This window comes from Ambystoma mexicanum, chromosome 11 (assembly GCF_040938575.1).
Source record: "Ambystoma mexicanum isolate Mex_15411 chromosome 11, UKY_AmexF1_1, whole genome shotgun sequence".
In the NCBI taxonomy this organism is placed as follows: domain Eukaryota; kingdom Metazoa; phylum Chordata; class Amphibia; order Caudata; family Ambystomatidae; genus Ambystoma; species Ambystoma mexicanum.
The window spans coordinates 434,154,591-434,172,037 of NC_090934.1; positions in this window are offsets into that span (position 1 = coordinate 434,154,591).

Genomic DNA, 17,447 nt, shown 5'->3' on the forward strand with positions numbered 1-17,447 from the left:
ACAGGACAAGAGCGGGGGTGGGCGGGTGGGGGAAAGAGACACGGGGCAAGATCGGGGGTGGGCGGGAGGGGGAAAGACACACGGGGCATGAGTGGGGGTGGGGGGAGGGAGAGAGACACACAGGGAATGAGTGGGTGGTGGGCGGGAGGGGGAAAGACACACAGGGCATGAGCGGGGGGTGGGGAGAACAGGAGACAGACACGGGGCATGACCGGGCGGCGTGGGGGGCAACAGGAACAGGAGACAGACACGGCACATGAGGGGAACAGGAGACAGATATGGGGCATGAGCGGGGTGGGGAGAACAGGAGACAGACACGGGGCATGAGTGGGGGGAACAGAAGAGAGACACGGGGCATGAGCGGGGGTGGGGGGAAGGGGAGAGAGACACACGGGGCATGAGCGGGGGAGGGGGGAGGGAGAGAGACACACGGGGCATGAGCGGCGGGTGGGGGGAGGGAGAGAGACACACAGGGCATGAGCGGGGGGTGGGCGGGAGGGAGAGAGACACACGGGGCATGAGCGGGAGGGAGAGAGACACACGGGGCATGAGCGGGAGTGGGGGAAGGGAGAGAGACACACGGGGCATGAGCAGGGGTTGGGGGAAGGAGAGAGAGACACACGGGCACGAGCGGGGGGTGGGGGGAGGGAGAGAGACACACGGCGCATGAGCGGGGGGTGGGAGGAGGGAGAGAGACACAGGGCATGAGCGGGGGGAGGGGGAGAGACAAACGGGACATGAGCGGGGGTGGGCGGAAGGGGGAGAGACACACGGGGGATGAGCGGGGGTGGGTGGGAGGGGAAAAGACACGGGGCAAGAGCGGGGGTGGGCGGGAGGGGGAAAGACACGGGGCAAGAGCGGGGGTGGGTGGGAGGGGGAAAGAGACACTGGGCAAGAGCGGGGTGGGCGGGAGGGGGAAAGAGGCACGGTGCAAGAGCGGGGGTGGGCGGGAGGGGGAAAGAGACACGGGGCAAGAGCGGGGGTGGGCGGGAGGGGGAAAGAGACACGGGGCAAGAGCAGGGGTGGGCGGGAGGGGGAAAGAGATACGGGACACGAGCAGGGGTGGGCAGGAGGGGGAAAGAGACACGGGGCAATATCGGGAGTGGGCGGGAGGGGGAAAGACACACGGGGCATGAGTGGGGGTGGGGGGACAGAGAGAGACACACGGGGCATGAGCAGGGGTGGGGGGAAGGAGAGAGACACACGGGGCATGAGCGGGGGGTGGGGGGAAGGGGAGAGAGACACACGGGGCATGAGCGGGGGGTGGGCGCCAGGGGGAGAGACACGCGGGGCATGAGGGGGGGTGGGGGGAAGGGAGAGAAACACACGGGACATGAGCGGGCGGTGGGCGGCGGGTGGGGAGAGACACACAGACATGAGCGGGGGTGGAGGGAAGGGGAGAGAGACACGGGGCATGAGCAGAGGTGGAGGGGAGGGAGAGAGACACACGGGGCAAGAGCGGGGGTGGGCGGGAGGGGGAAAGACACACGGGGCATGAGCGGGGGTGGAGGGGAGGGAGAGAGACACACGGGGCATGAGCGGGGGTGGGGGGGAGGTAGAGAGACACACGGAGCATGAGCGGGGGGTGGGCGGGAGGGGGAGAGACACACGGGGCATGAGCGGGGGTGGGCGGGAGGGGGAGAGACACACGGGGCATGAGCGGGTGGTGGGCGGGAGGGGGAGAGACACACGGAGCATGAGCGGTGGGTGAGCGGGAGGGGGAAAGACACACGGGGCATGCGCGGGGGTGGAAGGGAGGGAGAGAGACACACGGGGCATGAGCGGGGGTGGGAGGGAGGGAGAGAGACACACGGAGCATGAGCGGTGGGTGAGCGGGAGGGGGAGAGACACACGGGACATGAGCGGGTGGTGGGCGGGAGGGGGAGAGACACACGGGGCATGAGCGGGGGGTGGGCGGGAGGGGGAGAGACACACGGGGCATGAGCAGGGGTGGGGGAGGGAGAGAGACACATGGGGCATGAGTGGGGGGTGGGGGGAAGGGGAGAGAGACACACGGGGGATGAGCGGGGGTGGGCGGGAGGGGGAGAGACACACGGGGCATGAGTGGGGGTGGGGGGGAGGGAGAGAGACACACGGGACATGAGCGGGGGGTGGGCTGCGGGTGAGGAGAGACACACGGACATGAGCAGGGGTTGGGCGGCGGGTGGGGAGAGACACACGAACATGAGCGGCGGGTGGGGAGAGACACACGGACATGAGCGGGGGGTGAGTGGCGGGTGGGGAGAGACACACGGACATTAGCGGGGGGTGGGCGGCGGGTGGGGAGAGACACACGGACATGAGCGGGGGTGGGCGGGAGGGGAGAGACACACAGACATGAGAGGGGGGTGGGCAGGAGGGGAGGGACACACAGACATGAGCGGGGGTCGGAGAGACACACGGGGGTGGGAGAGACACACGGGGCATGAGCGGGGGGTGGGCGAGTGGGAGCAAGACACTCGGACATGAGCGGGGGGTGGCCGGGAGGGAGAAAGACACACGGACATGAGCGGGGGGTGGGCGGGAGGGAGAAAGAGCAGGAAGGTAAGTAAGTGGGCACCACTTGTTTAAATTCACTTTCAAACAGATCAAAAAAGGTTGAGGTTATAAATCATCTCTCAAACAAATTCACAGGAGCTGGCTACGATGAGTCTGGAGACACCCTGACTCGTGGAACACAAAAATATACAGAAGACCAGGTAACAAACCTGGCCACACAGCCGCTCTCTGTATAAGCCCTACCAAGGGCAGTGCAATTTGCAAAATTAGAGTCAACTAGTAAATGTTCACTGTATTTACAGAATGTAACTCATCCAAATAAATCTCTTAGTCGGATCCAAAAGTAATATGCGTTTATCAAAAAGAAAATTCCAAGTTGGTCACTAATAAAATCTTAGTGAGGCCGCGCTTAACTCATCCCATAATTGTTATAGACATAAAGTGCCAATGCATTTCGGAGCATACAGCTCCTTCATCAGGGCAGGTCTAATTTACACAAACTGTGGAACATTTATACCAAAAGCATCAAGTTTTGAAAAACATACAAAATCGTGATTGTGTTACAAAATATAACCATGCGTGAAAACAATATAAAAATAACATACCAATTTTCGATGAGTTGCAAGGTAAATGGAAAAGGTGAATGAAGCCACACAGTAGGGAAAAGAAAAGATGCCAAAATAAATAATGTGTAAATGAAATAACACAGTTAATTTGAACATGATCAGAAAACCAAGGAAAGTTACCTCAAGGGATCGAGGTAGCCCGTGGAAAAAATGTGCGGGGAGTTGACAACAACTTCACGCAAGATCAAAGGTCTGGAAACCAGACCAAATCAATTCTTCAATCTGTAGGTGCAACAACATGTGTTTTAGTGGGTTGTCTCAGAATTTGTCATAGACACTAGTTGTAGAGGTCTGCAGGCTTACCTGTACTCGTAAAGCTACGAGTGTACTAAGGCTGGGATTGCGGTCAAGCAGGGGACGCCATTCCGCATTGCCAGGGAACAGCGTTCCCAAGGTTACTCATACTAATATAAACACGTGACCCAAATGTGTCCATTGATCGACACGATGCCGATAGGCAGTTGCACTCTATGCAATCAGGCAATCAAGGCTAAGAATCATAGAAATAAAGAATTTGCAGTAGAGCTGATGATAATTACGGACTTATAGAAGGAAAAAAATCGAAAATTAAATATGAAAAAAACGGCTGATAGACATAGAAAACATACTGCCGATTACACTCTATGCAATCAGACAATTCAAGCCAAGAATTCAAATAAAAAAGAATTTGCAGTAGAGCTGATGATAATTACGGAATTATAGAAGGAAAAGAACAGAAAATTGAATATGAGAAAAAAAGGCTAATAGACATAGAAAACATACTGACAATTGTGTATAAATGAGTGAAAATGTCATAGATAAAATAAACAAACATTATGATAATAATAATAATGATAATAATAAGCATATTAGACACACTGCGATATATGGAAAAAATCATGCAAGGGTAGCATGTGTATCTAAACCATTACATAAACAACTAATGGGTGTAATCGTGGATATATCATGTACATTTATCATAAATACACCAGTCGCATGCGGTAGCCCCCGGAAGGCGCTACCTTGGATCCCAAACCTAAGTTCGGGAAGGGCGACAATGGTGTGTAAACCTTGGTGATTGGATCCTAATGTGATAACAATTCATATTGAATCCTAAAATAAAAGACATGAATGACCCCCTTAAAGAGAGAGGTCATCCAAAGTGTCCCGGTATAAATGTACATTGGTAGAGGAAGGGAATCATGTACTAGTCACTCATGTATCAACATAATCCTCTTAAGTCAAACATGGAAAACAATGATTCAAATGTAACAGTGATAGTTAATCTCTTCATTTAGGCCATTTGGGTAGAGGCTCCCAAGTTTGTCTATCCAAAAGGTTTCTCTTTGGTTGAGTCGCAGGCCCAAATCCTCATGGGGATTCGATTTCTTTAACACTTCAAGAATGACAAATCTAATTTGAGTCAGGTTGTGGCTCTTATCACGCCAGTGGCGTGCCACCGCCGAGTTGATGTTACATGTACGTATGCACGAACGGTGCTCGTTCCAACGTGCCTTTGCTGATCTCGTGGACTGTCCTACATAATACTTACCACAGGGGCATTTTATACCATATATAATGTTCACACTATCACACGTACCAAATGTCTTCAGGAAAATCTTGTTGCCTGTTCTGGGATGGTATATCGTGTCACCCTTGATCACCAAATTACAATTGATGCAATGTAAGCACGGATATGTTCCTGTGCGTGAAGTAATGGGTTCTTTCATCGGTGGCCTCGTGTGGACCAGTTCATCTCGTAGGTTTTTGCTCCTTTGATAAGCAAAGACTGGAAGTTGTTCAAATAGATTCTGGACCCTTACATCATTCTTAAAAATGCTCCAATGTTTCTTAATGGAATTCTTTATTTTGTTACTCTGAATGGAAAATTTAGAAACATATACTGGAGTTTTGAGTTCTTTCTTGGGTTTAGTAGTACTTTTCAATAGGCTGTCACGATCAAGGGAATTAACCCTCTGGACTGCCAAATCCAATTCATCCTTTCTGTATCCACGTGCTTCAAATTTCTCTCTCATGTTCAATTGCTGTGCTAAGTAGTCTTCAGGATCGCTCACAATCTTTTTAACTCTCAACAATTGACTGTAAGGAAGATTTTTGAGTAAACTGGACTGATGGAAACTCAGGCGGTGAAGTAAGTTATTGCGATCTGTGATTTTTCGAAATAATGTAGTAGAATAGTTGGCGTCTTTTTTCTCAACCTGAACATCAAGGAATGTGATTCTGTCTCTGGAGGTCTCTTTGGTAAACTGGATGCGCTGGTCGATGTTGTTAAGATATGTGAAAAAGTCACTGAAGCTCTCATCCGTGCCTGTCCATATTCCAAAAATATCATCGATGAACCGTAACCAGAGGTGTATATTTTTGTTCCATTCCTGGTTATTCAGTATATGGTCCATTTCATACTTATGCATAAAACAGTTCGCATAGGATGGTGCCATAGTGGCCCCCATTGATGTACCAGACACTTGAAGGAAGAATTTGTCTTGAAATTGAAAATATGAGTTCTCTGAAATAAAGTGAAGGAGAGATAGTATAAATTCCTTCTGTGCTCGAATTTCTGGTGCTTTTAACAGCAGCCATTCAACTGATTCTATCCCAAGGTCATGAGGTATAGATGTGTATAGACTCTTCACATCAATGGTAAACATCAGGTGATCACAATCAAAAATAACAGAGTGTAGTTGCTGTAAGAAGTGTGTGGTATCTCTAACGTATGTGGAAGTTTGTTGTATTAAAGGTTGCAGAAAAAAGTCAATATACACTCCCAATGGTTGATTGATGCTACTCATTCCAGCAACAATAGGTCTCCCCGGTGGTTTAACAAGATCCTTATGAATTTTGGGCAACGTATAGAAATTGGGAACCCTTGGGTGTGGGTTGTTGAGGAATTTATAGGTGTGTTCATTTATCCAGTCTAATTCCATGGCTTTATCCAACAACATCTCAAGGTTCAATTTGATAGAAAGAGTGGGGTCTTGGTCTAAAGGTGCATAAATGGTCCGATCTTGCAGTTGTCTGATGCATTCAATGTTATAATCGGTAGTGTTCATGATGACTAGGGCGCCACCCTTATCAGCTGGGCGTATGGTGATATCCTTATCACAATATAAATCTCTGATGATTTTCATTTCATGAGGTTTCATGTTTCTATGCGGTGGAGTTTTATAACTGATCCGTTCAATGTCTCGAGTAACAAGTTTTTGAAAAATATCAATTGATGGTACTGAGATTGGTGGTATGAAGCCACTCTTAGTTCTGAATTCTTGAAAATCTGGGGCATCCGAGGTGTTCTCGTATGGTTCTAACTCCTCAAAGAATACTTTCAATTTAAGTTTTCTTATGAATTTGTACAACTCAATCTTGGTATTAAATAGAGTGGTACTGTAAGTGGGTACAAAACTCAACCCCTTTTGTAGGGTATCCTCTTCAGTTTTATTCAGAGTTTTATGAGATATATTTATGACTAGGTTTTCCTCAGTTGTAATCTTGTTTGTGGTTTGTTTTTTAGATTTCCTCCTCCCCCTGCGGGTTCTTTTGGGCGAGCTCCTAAAAAAGGTCCAGTCGTAGATGTGCGTGTGGACGGGCTGGCTGTTTGGTTGGGATCGCTCGATGCTTGTTCTGTCGGGACCTCGGTCTCCCTCTGTGCGTCTGAATCGGAGCTGGAAGTGTTATCTGATGGATACCTGTGGAGTTTCTTTGGTGCTATCGGGCCATACTTCTCCATCCTTGTATAAACCTCTTCATTGATATAATCATATGTGTCCCTTTTAAACTTCTTCACCTTCTTTTGTTCCAACTCGTTCTTGTAGTCTTCCAGTTTCGCATTGATGTCAGTTAGAATGATATCGTATTCTTCTTTTCCTAGTGAACCTACAAGTTCTTTCTCAATTTCCTGAATTTCAGTGTTTAGTGTAACCAAATTTTTTGATAATTCCTGTATGGTTAATAAAATCAGGTCAAGGGAACACTTATTCAAAATAGCCTCCCATTTCCGTACAAATTCTTTGCTTTCCTTGCAAAGTGTTGGGCGAAGTTGGATCCGTAACCCTCTTGGTATACGTTGATTCTTGAAATAGCGGCCTAGAGTGATCGCATGTAGTTTGCAGTTTATCTCCTTCCGTATCAAGTATTCAAGTTGTTTAATGCGTCTAGCCGGGTCTTTAGTTGTGGTGGAGTGTGTGCCAATGCTTGTTTCACTAATCAGTTCTAGAATGGCTGCCGCCTCCTCTGTGGAAAACCCTAGGGTTTCTGCGCATTTGGATGAAAGACCTTCGATATCTTCAAAGGACATTATGTTGTTTAAAATTGTCGTATGAGTTAAATTACAATCTCTATCGCTGTGTGCCTCCACTCACGTGTGTCTCAAAAAAGGAAGAACAAGAGCAGGAAGGTAAGTAAGTGGGCACCACTTGTTTAAATTCACTTTCAAACAGATCAAAAAAGGTTGAGACCTTTGATCTTGCGTGAAGTTGTTGTCAACTCCCCGCACATTTTTTCCATGGGCTACCTCGATCCCTTGAGGTAACTTTCCTTGGTTTTCTGATCATGTTCAAATTAACTGTGTTATTTCATTTACACATTATTTATTTTGGCATCTTTTCTTTTCCCTACTGTGTGGCTTCATTCACCTTTTCCATTTACCTTGCAACTCATCGAAAATTGGTATGTTATTTTTATATTGTTTTCACGCATGGTTATATTTTGTAACACAATCACGATTTTGTATGTTTTTCAAAACTTGATGCTTTTGGTATAAATGTTCCACAGTTTGTGTAAATTAGACCTGCCCTGATGAAGGAGCTGTATGCTCCGAAATGCATTGGCACTTTATGTCTATAACAATTATGGGATGAGTTAGCCGCGGCCTCACTAAGATTTTATTAGTGACCAACTTGGAATTTTCTTTTTGATAAACGCATATTACTTTTGGATCCGACTAAGAGATTTATTTGGATGAGTTACATTCTGTGAATACAGTGAACATTTACTAGTTGACTCTAATTTTGCAAATTGCACTGGCCTTGGTAGGGCTTATACAGAGAGCGGCTGTGTGGCCAGGTTTGTTACCTGGTCTTCTGTATATTTTCGGGAGGGAGAAAGACACACGGCGTTCATGTGCAGGCGGCAGATCCCGCTCCTCGGCCCTCCGCTGGCCACCGTGTGACGATGGCGTGAGCAGGGGGCTGGAGGAAAAGGGAAGACACTGAGCATGAGTGGGGGTGACAAGAAGGACACAAGGGGCATGAGCGGGGGGGTGGGAGGAACAGGAGACAGACACGGCCATGAGCGGGGGTGGGGGACTTACTGTGCAGGCGGGATACAAAGCCTCTCATGCGAGGAACAAAGATGGCGGGCATCTCTGAAGCCAGACGCACTGCACGCTTTCACCGCATCCAATGAGAGAGCACGTCAGATGTCCGCGGACATCACGCAAGCTGCTTGCCCAATCACCGTCCTGTCCGCGGAGCGAACAGGGAAGTGTGTCCGCGAAGCGAACACAGATATCACTAATTTTTTTCACTTACATTTTTGTCATTTTTTTAAAAACTACTGGACGGATTTACACCAAATAAACCAAAGCAATTTGGTGTAAATCCGTCCAGCGGTTTGGGCTGTAGGCGTGAGCAAAGTTTTTTCCCATTATGTCTATCGGGAAAAAAAAGTTTTGGGACCCCCCTATAACTTTGCCCCCCCTGGACGAATCCTCACCAAACTTAGCACAAAAATTCAGAGTCACCCAAATACTTATTTTACAAAGTTTGGTGAGGATCCGTCCAGGGAGAGCGAAGTTATAAGCCACCCAAAAAGTGCTCTTCCTATGGAAACAGCAACTTAACCATAACTACATGGCCACTACCGTGGCCATGTAATATTCAATGTAAAAACTTTGTTAAAGGGCCGTTATGGTTACAAGTAAAACCGAAAACCCCAGATATTCACCAGTTATGGTAAGCTAAGCAACCATAACTCGCACCACCACCGTGCACTGCTAAGACTAACACTGAGGACAACAAAGATGACATCTCAAATGTCATTGATGACATCATCGATGACATCACATATCTGGGCTACTTGTTTTTGTTCACTGACATATATAGGCTAGGTGGTTTTGTTCACGGTCAGTCAGAATATTAAAATGTAAAAGGTGCCATATATCAAGACGTTAATCTTGTCATATGTTCTTTAAGTACTTTCCTTAGAGTTTGGTCTCAGCTCATGGTGCACATACATGGGGAAATGAGCAGGCCTCAAACACACAATTCATTTGTATACATGAAGATAAACTTTAATGTTATTAACATTTTCTGATGATGCCGTTTCTTTCTTCCTTGCTTTAGTCTCCCTGTATATGTCTCTGATTTGTATGCATAGTGGTTCTTCATTTGTATTGTTTGTACTAGCACAAGTGTTGTAAATCTGGAATTTTTTGCTAGTTATTACTTGTTTAACATTACTCAAAACTCTCATAAGATAGCATTCATTATTGTGTTATCCAAAATTACAAGATTATAAATATTGTACTTCTATGGTGCATGCCGCAGTCATTGCGTATGTTTATGTATGATTAGCGCATGATGCCTCCGGGCGACTGTGCGTTCTATAAGAACAGATAACATAACATAACATAACATAACATAATATCACATTATGTTTCTGTATTAACAACAACACTCCAATACAATGATTTTAGATGAGTATATTCTTTAATAGATTAAGTAGTTCATGATAGCTCTCCCGATCAGCCCTGACATCTTGTTACCAACAATATAAACACAACAACTTGTAGGGACTTTTAATCAAAAGTAATTTCACATGTGATGTCATCAGTGATGTCATCAATTACATTTGTGATGTCATCTTTGATGTCCTGGGTGCTAGTCTTAGCAGTGCACAGTGGTGGCGGCGAGTTATGGTTGCTTAGAATACTAAGCGACTGAGGCTACAACAAAGAAAGGGGGTTACACTTTAAACATTGGTATGGCACATCAATATCAAAACACATTGGTACAGACTTCATCATACATAAGGAGAGTACATCAGATAAAACAAACAAAGGATATTAGCAGTTTCACTCGCACATGTCTACTCGGGCCAGGTTGGAATGAAAACTGCACCAGATATCACAGGGTCTGGTCACATAAGGAAGAGAGCTGGCATAGAGGTTATCGTTTTCTTGTGCCCAGGTCAACGCTCTCATCCATTCACACACGGTGGGGGGGGGGGGGCACTTATCCTTCCGATGAAGGAGTATTGACCTTTCAGCAATCACGCAACCAACATTGGCAAAGGCCCGGTCGTTTCTACCCAGGGCCCCAGACCACAAACCAAACAACATGCCCAGAGGGTGTTTCTCTAAGGGGTGCCCATCACGTCAGAGAGAACATCAATGATTCTTGACCAAAACATCTTCAGACGCGGGCATCCCAAGAACATGTAGAGATGGTCCGCTGCTGTATCATCGCATCTGGGACAACCATGCTGTGCAGGAGGCAAAAGTTGAGGGAGACTCTTCTGGTGTGTGCGCACATGTGTGCCAATTGGGTGTCCGTAATGGCAGTTGCTAATTCCTCAGACCAGCATGAGCGTGCTTTCTGGGAGGGAAGGGTTCTCATCTTATCCAATATCATTTTATATAATGAGGACACTACGTGGCAACTATCCCCGGAGTTGGCAATGTAAGCGAGAATCAGCATTTCTGGCGGTTACTGGAGGTACGCGGGCCAGAGGGATGCAATCGCGGAACGGACCCGACAGTATTGAACACGTTCACTGCCATTATCTCCATAGCCCAGTTTCTAGGTGTCTGGCGTGATGAACGCCCCATCTGGGAATAGGTTCCACACCTTTCGTTCTAAAATCTCCTGCCAAAAAAAAAAAAAAACATCCAAAAATAACTAAAAGAAATGTTCCTTTAGGAACCACCTTTCACAGTTAAAGAACAGAACTAAAAAACATATATACTCCATCTACTTTACATTTCTCAGTAAAGTACATAGACTCAATAAGATTTTCCAACATTTCCATTTGCATTTTGTATTATGCTAATGGGTATATTGTGGTGTTCATCCCCCATTCCAGGGACTGGAACGGTGGATAGCGGCCTGGCAGCCCAAGTTATCAGCCCAGGATAAGCAAGGGTGGATAACAAGGTCTCTGAACCATTGTTCCTCCATTCCAGCCCCTGTAATGGGGGATGAAGGCCATTAACACTCTAGGTTCCCAAAGCGGGAACCCCTGGATGCTAAAAATAGGATTTTCCTTCCTACAGCAGGCATCCCTGTGTAGGACGGAAAATCCTTTTTACAAGATGGCCACCATGGAAAGGAAAGGCGGGGTTCCATACAGGGCCCCGCTTCTCTTTCCATGGGAGCCTGCAGAAGGTGAAAAGAGAGCCCTATGACCTTATTACCATGAGCACATTTATTTCCCTTTCAAACCTATCCCAATTTTGAATAACTTTACCACAAAGCCAGTCCCAGTTGGACATGGCCACTTTAACCCTATGTGTTGTCCCTCGTGGTCATGGCCAATAGCCAGATCGTCCGGATCATGACCTTATTCCATGACCCGGACATTCTGCCCACTGTTCATGACCACAGGCTGCACTTCAGTCACAAAAGGTATATCACTATTTTTTGTACCTACATTATGACACTTGTCAAAAAATAAAACACGGGCACATTTGCAAAATCATTGCCAATGCTCCTTACAGAAGTTTGCTGGAAATCCACCCACATTTTAATTTTTTTCAAAAGTGTCAAATGTATGCACATACAATAGTCATATAACCTAGCCCCCACTTGAAAAAATCCATTCAGACTTTACGAAAACATTTATATCTAGATCTATAATCTTTTTGCAAACCTTTGTGTAGATTTGTCAAATGGCACCACATTTATAAGCCTTTACAATATTTTGCCCTCCCCCTCTAATTTTGCCCCCTCTTGACAAAATCCCACCATGACGTGTCTGCTGATTGGCTGGAGGGAAGCGTGATGTGCATCACATTTTCCTGATGTGCCCCCATGTTGGATCTGCTGATATCCGCGGATAGCGCGACAGCAAACAGGATTGAAAGCCAATTTTGGGGAATCTGCTGGTGGGAAGAGGGACTGTAAAGGGTGGGGGAGTTAACGATGAGTCATATGAAGTATTTGATTAGGTGGAAGAAGACTGTTTGTAGTTGCAGTGTGCCTTATGTGTTTGGGTTGTGGCCACTGGGCAGATTGTTTTTTTTTAAACTATATTATGATGTATTGCTTTCGGGTATTTAGTACACTATTGGGTGGAGAGGCCATGCATTTAAGAGATTGTCCAATGGCTGCAAGTACTATAATAGTATGTCAAGTAAAGTGCATAGGGCCTGAGGTGGCTGTGTTATGTTTGTGGGTTGTGGTAAGTGGGCAGATGTTTGCATGCATGGCAGTATTATGCTGCAGTGGTTGTGACCAGGGCCTAGAGTCTTGGGTGCATGGCCAGAGGCCATAGGCCGTAGGCCATGCACCCAAGGCTCTAGGCCCTGGCTAAAACCACTGCAGCATAAAACAGCTATGCATGCAAACATTTTGACAGTGGCATGTAGATCGCATAGGGGGCTATTTACCGGAGTGTTTTTCCACTGGTTGCAAGTAGTGTAATAGTATGTGTACAAAAGTGGAGAGGATGTGTGGCAGGTGGTTTGTTGGACTGTCGTCAGATCGATGGGTATATGATATTCTATGCAGTGGGAGGTGATTGTGGCCAGTTACTATAGTGTTTGGTGTATGCACCCAAGAGTCGTAGAGTCTGGCCACTCATTGTAGTATTTTAATAGTATGTCTAGAAAAGTGAACAAGGCTTTAGGTGGCTGGCTTAATGGATGAAAGACTTTGTTCCTGAAAACTATGTGTACAGAAGTGGACAGGGCCTCAGGTGGTGGGCTTATGTGCGTGGGTTGTGGCAGTATATAGATTGTTTGGGGCATGGCTGTCTTATACTGTGGTTATTTTGACCTGCTAATAGCCTTGCGGGTGCCTGGGTGAAGGGCATGCACCCAAGAGTCTGTACACTGGTTGTAAGTATTGTAATAGTGTGTGTATAAAAGTGGACATGGTGTGTGTCAGGTGGTTTGTTGGATTGTCTCAAGATTTTTGGGTGTATGATATAGTATGCAGTGGGAAGTAATTGTGGCCAGCTACTACAGTCTTGGGTGCATGGCAGGAGGTGATGCACGCAAGAGTTCAAGAGTCTGGCACTGGTTAATCTATTGTAATGGTATGTTTCAAAGAGTGTAAATGACCTTGTGCGATTTGCTTACTGCACCCAATAGTGTGGTGATTGGTTGCATGTATTGCAATACAATGTGTATAGAAGTGGATAGTGCCTCAGCAGTTGTCTCATGTGTGTGGAGTGTGGCCAGTGTACAGATTGTTGGATGCATGGTTGTATTACGGTGTGATGATTGTGTCAGCTAGTACACGCTTGGGTGCATGCCATGTACCCAAGAGTCTTTTCAGTGGCTGCAAGTAGTGTAATATGTGTCCGGAAGTGAATAGGTTCTGTGGCAAGTGGTTTGGAGTGGCCTGCATATTTTGTGTGTATCATAGACTGTGCAGTGGGTGGGAGTAATGTTATAGTATATGAAGTGAAGTGGACAGGGGTTTAGGTGGATGAGTTATGTGTTTGGGTTGTGGCTGTTGGGCAGATTGTTGGATATTGCTTTGTAATATGCTGTATTGGTTATGGGCAGTTAGTAGAGTCTTGAGTGTGGAGCCAACAGTCTGTCAACTGGCTGGAAGTATTGTAACAGTATGTGAACTGACGTCGATAGGGTCTTAGGTGGCTGTGTTATGTGTGTGAGTTGTGGGTAGTGGGTAGATGTTTGCAAGCATGACTGCATCATGCTGTGGTGGTTGTTGCCAGGCCTAGACTATTTGGTGCATGGCTGGAGGCTGTGGTTGTAGGCCATACACCCAAGAGTGTAGGCCCTGGCTACAACTATTGCAGTATAATACAGGTATGCACTGAACATTGTGATAATGATATTTGTTTGTACACATATGTGTACAGAATGAAATTTGTACATTGAAAAGAAGTATGACACCAATCATTGTATATCTACTGTTAGCATTGTTGTGGATCTATGCAGTTCTGTGCACGGTCTGTTGAAATGTAGCAGACATTGTTCTTTCATTCTCTGTGATAAAAAGAAAGCATAACATGTTAGAGTAGGTAATGGGTAATTGCATTACATTGCAGACATATGTGTACGTTGTTGACCCTCATAATTAGTACTTCACAAGTACTATGCTTCAAACAAGTGTACTGTGCAGTGGGTCTGTGGGGAAAAAAATCCATGCAGGATTTAACAAAAAAAAAAACGTTCTATTTTTATTTGTAATGTGCCACAGTCCATTTCGGTGATGTGTGCACTAATTATAGCAATGTTTAAGGTGGTCTATTGTAGAAGGAGGAAATGAAAAGCTGTATGCATTTCATTTTGGAAGTGGTGGTACTATGGTTCCAGTTAGATACCAGTTAGCATATTCTAACAGTTTATTTATTTCTGCCTTTTTGCAGTATTTCTTTTACTGGTTGTATTGGTTGTTGTTGATGTTGTGTAAGTACTGTGGTATTGCACAGTAATGTTGCAGAATTGTGGGGCAGTTAGATACCTGTTTACGTATTCTAACTGTTGAAAGTTTCGAAGATATTGAGATATGTTTATACGTAATAAATGTTGAAGGGTTTCCTCCGAAGAACTTTCATTTTTGCTTGGGGATTTCACATTGTGTAGTAATGGGAAGTTATATTGTAGTATTACGGTTGCAGTCATAAACCAGTTGGCGTATTCTAACTGTTTACAGTTTCTCACTTTTGCAGGTTATGGTTTCAAGCATGTTCCTTCTTGTTGGTGGATGTACATTTTCCACTCTTGTGAAGTGCTTTTGCAGCAGTATGGGTGTGGTTACATTATATGTGTATTTCCTGCATTGGTATGGGCATTGTTAGATAGCTGTTGCCTTATTCTACAGGTTGGTGCTTTCAAAGGTTATTGAGGACAGTTTGTAGATGCTTATACTCAGATCAGTGAGTACATTGTTGGTTTCAAGAATATTAAGTAGGCATTTACAAGAAGGTCATTTCTGCTTCAGAGTAATGGAAGTATCATTGCATTCAAACTGTGGGATATATTTACTCACTCAGCAGTACTTCCCGACATCACCAATCTGCGCATCTGCAGTCAACAGCAAAATGGCTGTGCTAGCTCCTGTGACCACCATTGCCTCAAAACTGTGTTTTGCCGTGACAAAGGGATGGCTGCACCATCTTGCCAAACACGAAATGGGTGAGTTGGAACAAGGCGCACACTGAGAATGGTGCCTGTGTGTGCTCTTGTGTGCACCCAAAAAAGAAGCAAATCAAAGCTGCCCTGCTCTACTGGTTGCAAAAGGTCCCATTGAAAAAGGGAATATTTCACCTTTAAAATGTTACTGCTCTGGCACTATTTTCATCTGTTCTTCATCAAACTACTGTTATTAAGAAGGTCCTTCCATGCCCATTCATACCCCATTGTGCTTCAGCCAAAGAAAGCATGACCCTTGAATGACAGGCTCTGTTAAGCTAAATCTGAAAAAAAGGGCCAAGAAACTACTTTTACCCGCATGGGAAACACTGTACTTTTTGAGTTATAAAATGTCAAGGAGCAATAATTCAAAGAAACTCCAGTCCAGTACATCAGTGTTTCAAACAAACTGGTGCCTACCAAAAACGTACAATGGCTGCAAAAGCAATGCTGGAAAGGAAGATGGAAAAACTGAATTTGAAAGGAAAGTGCTAGCAGCTTGCACCACATGTGTCAAAATGGGCTTTTACAAACTAGGAAAAAAAATACCTGTTTTAAAAATTACAATGTTGAATGAAAGCTTGCCCATGTCTAGCAATGTGAAGGGGTTTGATGCTTGGAAACATATATGGGCTGTTTTATTCAACAGGCTTGTTTTGATTCAGGACCAAATAAAAGTAAGTAAAACTGTTAAGCTGCAATGGATACATGGGGGGGCACCCAAACAGGTCTGCTGGGAAGATGCTAGCAACAGAAAGTCCCCACAGTAGATCCTTGAACACACAAGTGATAATTACCAGGTTGGACAGACTGTTGTCTGTACTCCAGCCTTGTACAATAGAATTCTGGGACACCAACGTGTGAAGTGAAAAATCACACCTACTTGTGACTTTTACAGAAAGCTTCAAAGGAAATCTCTGTGACAACCCTGGACTGAGGGGGTAGCTTGGAAGCTATGCCCATATGCGGGGAACAATACTGACATTTGCCTCCAAGGACTATGTTATTAATAAAAATGTTAAGACTTTTATCTTTGCAGCAGGACTTTGCAAAATTTTGAAAAGTTAACAGTTTAAATGTGATTTTGTTGTTTATAATTTAAGACATTGTAGCATTAACTGACACCTTGGGAATAGAAATTGCAGAGAATCGGGTATTCAGAGGAAAGTGTATCTGAAGCCAATGTAAAATGTAATACTGACTTGCCTGACGATAATCCAGACACACCTGTAAAGTTACAGATTTTTTTTAAAAAAATGTTTTTTTATTTCATTGGCTGAAGAATTCAACCTTTCAAAACGAAACTTTGTTACATCATATTTGGAACAATAACAAACAGACTAACAAAAGAAAAACAATAACAGATTCTCTACACAAGTTAAATCAGGTATCTACACTTATACAAAAACATCATTATTGTACAAAAGAGGTTTGTTTTTAAAACCAAGATTATATCAATATACCTAAAATTCATAAAATAGTTAGCAAGACATCTGGCATTTAACAAGTCATACATATAGGAACTTAAGGCAAGGAATCATGAAATAGTCTTATAGGAAAGACTCACGGGGAAGAATTGTTTTTATAAACTGCGTAAGTGCAATGTGAACAGCAGTTCGATTACTCGTGATTAATATAGTCCAGATTTCAAATGAGGGACGATCACAAAATAATTGTAGTAAATTGCGAAAGTAAAGTTCTCGTAAGCCAGAGAATGCAGGGCAAACAACTACTAAGTGAGATAGTGTTTCCACTTGTTTGCAATTTTTACAGAAACGGCAAAATTGTAGATTTTTTGGAATTAATCCGCGTCTCGCTAGGATTTGATTAGTCGGAAATAGATTCAGACGTAATCTTAGCATTTCCACACGGACATAATGTGATGGGCACTTTATGAGGTAGAGGGCCATTTGTTTAAACTTTTTCGGAGGGAAAAGATTAAGATCAAAATCCACATACTTTGTGCACAGCTGCTGCGTCGAAGCCAAATCATGCCA